General features: G+C 39.4%; 1 protein-coding gene across 2 annotated transcripts in view; it reads left to right on the top strand.

Moving 5' to 3' along the window:
• Window positions 1–1,180: 1,180 nt before the first annotated feature.
• LOC108763484 (Ankyrin-repeat, SH3-domain, and Proline-rich-region containing Protein) overlaps window positions 1,181–8,013 on the top strand; it is a 102,080-nt gene continuing 95,247 nt past the window's right edge. The window contains exons 1-2 of one of the 2 annotated variants that reach the window (XM_018511136.1): window positions 1,181–1,332; window positions 6,147–6,546. The gene's annotated coding sequence lies outside the window, so the exon portion shown is untranslated. Of the gene's footprint in view, window positions 1,333–5,877; window positions 6,547–8,013 lie in introns of those variants that run through there. The other variant, XM_018511135.1, reaches the window with a different exon arrangement.

Raw genomic sequence — 8,013 nt, 5'->3', positions numbered from 1 at the left:
TATTGTTTATAATTTTTGTGAAAGACAACAATTTTTTAATCTGGTATGTGTAAAAGAAGTTAAAGAAATATTTATTTGGAAAATAATCAGTAAAACAGAAATAATTTTAGGATCCCCTTAAAATCTCATTATAAATATCGCTTAAAAAACAATTAGTCCCAAAACACAATAATAGGCACAATAAGTTTTAAGAAATTGATCAATCATAATCGAATGTGAGAAGAATAATTGATTATGATTAATTCACATTTCTTAAGATTTTAACTTAAGATTTACTATAATTTCATCTTGTTTTCATTCAATTGAAGATGCAGCTCTCTCTCTCTCTCTCTCTCTCTCTCTCTCTCTCTCTTGGTTTACTATCGTATGTTCCATACTATTTCTTTAATATGTACGCACGGTTTTAACATTTTATCCAAATTATGCAGATATTTGTAATTTTGGGTGGGGCATCCCAAATTTTCGGCACTTCACTAAAGAACCACCTTAATAAAAAAATAATAAGCAATGGAAAAAGCATTGAAAGAAGAAAGCTGGGTGTGCCACGCCGCGAAAGCATTTAAGGGTTAAAATACCAAGCGCGTTTAAAAAGATAGAGTCGGGGTCCACTGTGTGCGCCGCGCGCACTTTATACATGCATGCGTGCATGTATTGTACGTGTGCGTTTGTGTGCGTGCCGGAAAGAAAAGGAACACCCACGTCGATCCGATATCGACATCTCAGACGATTGAAAGAAAAATGTATACGGTGCCCCGAAGAATTTCTCGTCGTGAATCATTCTCGGTGAGATAGGAGCGGAGGAAGCAGGCGCCGCGGCCGCGTCGTGCCCGATACGATTCTCTTCCGAGAGTCCGGCGTAATTCGGCCGTTTCTCCAAACACTCTCCATCTCTTTCTCTTCCCCATGCATCATACACGTCGCACATCGTCTCTCGTATCCTCGCTCTCGTCCCCTCCACGTTTCGCCGCATACTTGGAGCAGGTAACGTGCCAGCGCAATGGCGCCTCACTGGCTGCACCTGGGATAACCGTTCGCCAGGTTAGGCCTTACGCTGATTGGCCGATTGGCGTAAAGCCGGGCGCGGATTGGCCAACGGTGGCGGCTCCGCCGGCACGTAGGTTTAATCTCGTTTACCGTAGGCGCGCTGGCGTTCAGTTTAAGTTACCTCGGCCGGTCGGTCGGTTGGTCGGTCGGTCGGTCGGTCGGACGATCCCGTCCGCTCACGTTACAAAGTTGAAACCGGACGTAACGTCTCGGTTCCTCGGGGGGAGGGGGCCCGAAATTGTCCCTTCGTCATCGCCGCTGCTGCTGCTGCTGCCGTCGTCGCAGTTTGTAAGTCCGTCGCGTCGTAGGAGCGTGCGCGGACGCGACAATCGCGACGGACCGACACCGGTTGGGCCATCGCTCGTGCGCGAACGCGAGCGAGGACGCGGGAGAGAACGCTCAACGCGCGCACAAGGCAGCGCAAGCTGCGCAAGGCAGCGCAAAGCGACACAAGGCAAGAACGCGTCCGCACTCCGCTGCGCCGCCAACGCGGTGACACGATCGCGGTGCGCTCGCGCGTTCCTCGCGCGTCTGCTCTGTGTTGAATTCTCTAGCGCGTCAGCGCTTAGCCTTCCTCCGCCGCTTCAGCGGCCTCAGCAAAACGGCAATCGTCCGTGCGTGTGCGTTGTGTGCGCGCGTAACGTACGCTCGCGGGCGTCGCGCGCGTGTTTGACACGGGCACACGCACGCGACGTACACACACGTATATCGGAGTTGAGGTGCGCGTGTATTTGTGTGTGAGAGAGGGAGAGCGGACAGGCGCGCTCGCGCGCGTAACGGCTTCGTTTCTTGAGTTTCTTCTCCGTCCGTCCTGCTCTCGTCGGTGGTACCGTCGGTAAATCGCGGCCGCGCCGAATCACCGTATACGCGTGTGTACCGCGATTGGTCGGCGCGTGGTATTTTTGAAAAGTCGTATATTCCCCCCTCGCGCGTTCCGCTCTCTTTCGTTCCCTTCGGTTACCCTTCGTCACCGTCCCTCGCTTCTTTCTCGCCCGTTATAGCTTCGTCGTAAAAACGACGAAAAAATCCACGGCCGTCGCGTTGACGCCGCGCCGCGCGCCGTATGGACGATTTTGAGAAAGCCGTCCGGTCGCGTCCCGCCCGTCCCACACGTTCCCCACGTTCCCCGCACGAGTCTCGAGTCGGACCAAGTTACCGCGACATACAACGCGACTCGTCATCGTCGCGCGATAGGCGTCTCTTCGGCACGTTTCGCAGCGAATTCTTGGGAAAACTTCTCTTTATAAGATAGCCTCGATTTTCGGGCGGAACGGAGAAATATTCATTCGAACAGTTCGCGGACGATCCATCCGTAGGCACTAAAAACCCTGATGAGTGCTGTCAAAGGGTGCTTTCTAGCAAAGGACACAGATGACACATGCCTGTTTCTGTTAATGTATATTAATTTCAACTTACTCTTCAAGTATCTCTTTCTAATTCTTATACTTAGAGAGTTAGTTGAATCGAGATTGAAATTAAACTACACTGGTACACTGTAAAAAATGTACTAATTTTAATAATTTGTTTGAATAGTATTAAATATTTACTAAAAGTAAACATTTTATTTGGTATAAGAACTATTAATTTAAGTGTCATTTTTTATTGAATATTTATTTATTGTAAGTTAATATTTAGTTAATACTATTTAAATAAATATTTATTAACATTTAGTAAATTTTTTCAATGTAAAATCAGGCAATAGTGTAACACAATGAATCATTACAGCCTTATTGTTTGTCAATGTTAAACAAAGATAAAATGATTATTGGCTGCGTTCAGCAGAATGTTTATTTTGCAACTGTTGGAAATTTTTTTCGCTCTGATTGGATTATACTCTTAGATCTGCGTAAATATAATCCAATCAACGCGAAGAAAACTTCCAACAGTTGCAAAATAAACATTCTGCTAAATATAGTTATTACATTGCACTATCTCTTGCTAGAAACCATCAATAGTCTCACTATAAATGCTGTGAAGTATTTGATTGACCAATCAGAAGAAAGAATTTTACTAATTGACCAATGAAAGAATGCTTCAAAGCATTTTGCAGCACGTTGACGATATCCTAGTTGTAAAACTATAATTTCAGGTTGCCGGTTGATTGTTCTACTTTAGCCAATCACGGTGCAATTAATTAACGAACTAGCTGTAATGTCATTAGCTAAAATATAATCCTCAATTGAGAACCGCAACCGGCAACCCATAATTGTAATTACGGTTTAACAGAATTTTGGGTCTTGATTAGCGTAAAAATGTAAAAAGTGAACATTTTTATGTATGTATTCATGTACATAATACATAATACATAATATATAGTATAATACAAAAAAATCACTTCACATTTCTGTCCTAAGGAAAAAGTTATATGATTGATTCTCTGGCCACGAAGTGACAAACTTTTGATTGACCCGTCGTTTTTGTAAGTTAGAATGAGGGATTACTTTTTAAATTCTTTAGAGTGAAATGTCTGTCTAAGAATGAAAATTGAGCTAGTTTCGAAAAAGAGTGGTACAATTTTCAATCTGTAACAATGAGATTTCACTCTTCAAAATGAGATTTTTTCACTCTAAAAGTTTTAGAGAGTAGTATAAGAAGAAGATAATATATATAGGATGTCTCAAAATTAATGATAAATATTTTAAAGACAGATTCTTCATAACATTTTAAGAAAAACAAAAAGTCTAATATGAAAATACCAAAGTTATGATTAATTACGATAGTTTTCACAAATGGAAAGAGTTTAAAAATTAGAATCTCGCACGCTCAGGGATGGCAAGAAGATGGACAGTGTGAAGGTCCACGAACTTCGTACCTTTGACAATAACAAAATTCGACATCACACTAATCATCTTGCTATCCCTGAGTACGCGAAAATAATTCTAATTTTGTTATTTGTTTTTAACGTAATTCTATTTCACCGATAAGATAAATGACTTTGTGTTACACATTATAGACAATATTCTTTATATATAACCTTAGGTCTCAAGTTTTGAATTATTCTTTCTCAGATACGATTTCATTCGCAACTTAGATTAAAATATCAAATGGACAACTTACGCTTTTTATTTCAACGACAAGATTATGCTTGCGATTTTATGAAATGTTATTATTTAATCATATTCATTTTTATTTAAGATGTAATATAATTAAAGATTAAGGATAATTTTTTAGATAGTAAAAATAAGAATTTGCTGTCAATTTAATGAATTGTTATAGTTATGGTCTTTTCATTTATTTAACATTGTATAGTTGTACTTTTATTTATGATTTACCTTTGTAACATTGAAAATGACCCGATCGGAATCGAAACGTTTGTTAACTTTATGATTCTAATTTAATTAAATTTGTTTGTTTAAGTATGGTTCTATGCCTTTTTAATTGTCATATTGTTTTATACATACGGAACCTTATAATTACTTATTTTAACGTAATTCTGTTTTGTAATTTTTAAGCTCTTTTAATTTTTAAACTTTTTTAGGTTTTCTACAATAAGCCATTACCTAACTTTCAGTTTCAAGATGATTTTAAAAAATTGATTAATCATAATTAATTATACTTCTCACATTGACTGTAATTAATCAATTTCTTACAGTTTAAGACTTAAAGATCGCTCTTTAAAACTTTTAAAATAAAAGCTCACTTTGAAAAGTGTAATCTCACTCTTAAAGATTGAAAACTGTGCCACTCCTTTTCAAGACTGGTTCAATTTTCACTCTTTAGAATGAGATTCTATTTCAAAGAAAGAGAGTAAATAACGACTTATCGTTAAAAGTCCATTCGTCTTAAAATATTACAATCTCTCTTAAAAATATCAGTTTTGGGACACTTTGCATAAAAAGAAACGGTACATCTATCCTTTTTTCTCACTCTTGTTCTGACAGATTTGCTCATTACCAGATTTCTCAACAAATGATCTGTTTTTTATTGCTGCACTTTCTGAACTGGTGCACACAGTGCAATAAGTTGAAGTGAAACAAATATACGTTTGTTTCACTTCAACTTATCGCATCGGTTCAGAGTGCAGCAATAAAAAAACAGACCTAAAAGTCTCTTAGGCCGGAATCAGACTATGCATGGAAGATTGAGATTGAAGATTAAAGATTAAAATGTCACCAATGAGGACAAAGAAATTCTAGCTTCTTTTGTTCTGAGGGTCGATTCTGTATCTTCAAACAAGGGGGTGGCACCCAGTTGGACACGGCTCAATTGGACACGAGCCACTCACAGCGCTTGAGACTACAAAGCTCCTAAGCACCGGTCGCTGTGATTGGTGGTGTCCAATCGAGCCGTGATCAATCGGGATTACCCCCAAACAAGGTAAAAATTACAAAAGTGAGCAAATTTACTAATGCCCAGAATTTTCTTCACTTCCAGATAAGTTGCAGATAATCTTATCCAGGAGATATCTCCATTGTATTCTGAGAGACATCTCTTGAATAAAGTTATTTAAAGGTGAAGAAATTGGGCATAAGTGTTGACCAATGAAATTATCAGTATTCTAGTAATAATTCGCTCACTTTTGTAATTTTCCACCTCGTTTCAAGGTATCAATCCCCTGATTGGTCAAACTTCAATCTTTCAATCTTCAATCTCATCCTTCAATCCGTAATCTGATTCCGGCCCAAGTACGCGCGAATGCGCACGAGTTTCCAGCGGAAAGTTTGAATTCGTCAACGACAGGTAGACGATCTCGCGGTCGGCCGTGGCTCTTCTTTGTTCAACCCGCGAAGTCAGTCGCACGGATCGTCAACGCCGGTGATTTCAACGAAAATCGATTTTCTCGCTCGCTTCTAACTTCGGCTCGGAATCACGAGCGCGCGTCGCGTCCATCGTAATTCCGACGCGACGCGACGCGACGCGCGACGCTACGAAAGAACGCCGAACGGTCCAGAGAGCGATCCACGGACAAGGCGCGTTTTTTCTCGTATCCGCGCGCGACGGCGGAGAATGCCGAAACTCTCCGAGATTTTCGCCGCTTTCGAACGGCGGCTCGGCACGACGGCCCAACGAATTCGGATGGAATCGCGCGCGAGTGAAGTGAGCCCGTGGATCACCGATTTAGTGTCTTTATCTACCGATCGCTCTTCGTATGTGATATATAGGAAGCAAGAAAGAAGGATCAAGCTGATCAATGAACCAAATATCCTGCAGTTTCTAATCGTCGTGAATTAAGTGACCGTAGTGCGAAGGACGGAGCCGCGGAAATTGACGGGAATTTCCGTTCGCGTATGCTGCTATAGTGTGTCTGTAGTGGTGTGTGGGTGTGCGTACGGTGTAAGGTTAGGATTGTGCCGTTGGGAGAGAAAGAGCGGCCTTCCCTCCACAAAAAGGGGGGTAAAGGAGAGCGGAAAGGATCGGCGTTGCGCGCGATCACGATCGCGGAAAACGGAATATCGGAATCAACGACGGCGGGCGGAGCGAAGGGGGCGGCAGTCCTCGATCGAGATCTGGATTACGCGGGCGCGTCGAGGATCGCCAAGATTTTGCCAATTCGTAAAAAAGGTGAGTGCCCGTTTCTAAAGTAAACAGAGAAATCGAGAGTGTTTGCGAGAGATGGTCGAGAGAGCTCCGAGATTTCCTTCAGAGGCTTTAGATTCGCTTTACCGAAATCGAGTCGAATTCGGACTAAGTTGCCCGATCGTTCTCGATTCGAGGAGAACGTACGAGAAACCAGTTATTTCCGTTTGCGATGAACGTTTATTTATGCTCGTGTTGCTTTTCGTGTCTCGAGTCCCGAGTCGTTCGAGTCGGTCGGGCATGATCGATCAAACAGCTCCAACGTTGGCTCTCCGTTTCGAATAGTTTGATCACGTAGTAAGTAGTTTATACTAAAATCTTAGATTCTAACCGGTGTCTTCTTGATAAATTTACGTTTAGTAGATTTTTTTTTTCTTAAATAAAACATAAAATCGTAATAATAAAGATCAAGATGATATAAAGTAGAAATCAATTTGGGAAAAATTATGATATCGTTTTCTTATCTCAAAAGTGACACAAGTAAAAAAAATAAGTTTTTTCCAGAAAAGGAGAGAAACTATTTTTCAACTAAACCTGAGAAAATTATTAATTAATCAAATATTACTGGTAAAAAAATATATACTTAGAAACATGATCAAATGTTATGTTTGTCATTTTTGTTTCACAATTTTTAAAATATTATCTATTTTGAGTTGTGATGATTTGGATATTCTACAAAATATTGTAACAAATCAAGAATAATTTGTTAAAAATGACACAATTCGAAATATAAACACATAATTTTACTAAAAGAATATACTTTCATAGTTTGCTTACAAATTGCGTTAGTGTTATGTTTTTTGTGTTAATTTTTTACATAATATTTGTGTTACTGTCTCACAGATTGATTTTGTGTTAGATTAACACAAAAATTTGAGAGGACCGTGAATGTTTTAAATTTAACATAAATTTTTCTTATTTACTTATAGTAATAACTCGAATATCACATTTTTTTAGTTGTTACACGGAGAAAATTTTATATTTAAAATTACTATAATGTGGTAGTAGCTGCGGTCTTCATGTAAATTATAAGTTTAAATGTTATAATTATTTTTTTTTAAACAATAATACTCCGTAATTTTTACACTTTTTTATAGTAAAAATTTTTTATTACAAAATCAAATCTTGTTAAATGAAAGTTAGTATTGTAAAGATAAATAAAAAATATGTAGGATAAAATCAGGGATTATGGCATAGGCTACTAATATGGAATAGTGGCTTATTTTTTAAACAAAGCATTGCAATCTGGCGGCAATCGCTGAAAGTTATTGCAACTGGTACCAAACATGTCATAACAAGCAATAAACTCGGTCCGACCAACCGTTTTGCTACAATTAACATTTATTCGTTTTCGTTACATCAGAAGATCCGGCAGCTTTTTCTAAAAAGTGTTCTCACAAACTGAAGATAAGTTTTTTAAATGCTTATATTGCACAGACGCTTTTAATAATG

This window comes from Trachymyrmex cornetzi, unplaced genomic scaffold (genome assembly GCF_001594075.2).
Source record: "Trachymyrmex cornetzi isolate Tcor2-1 unplaced genomic scaffold, Tcor1.1 scaffold361, whole genome shotgun sequence".
Classification (NCBI taxonomy): Eukaryota; Metazoa; Arthropoda; class Insecta; order Hymenoptera; family Formicidae; genus Trachymyrmex; species Trachymyrmex cornetzi.
Note: the sequence above shows the minus strand (reverse complement) of the source record. Positions and strands in the feature narration are given on the sequence as shown.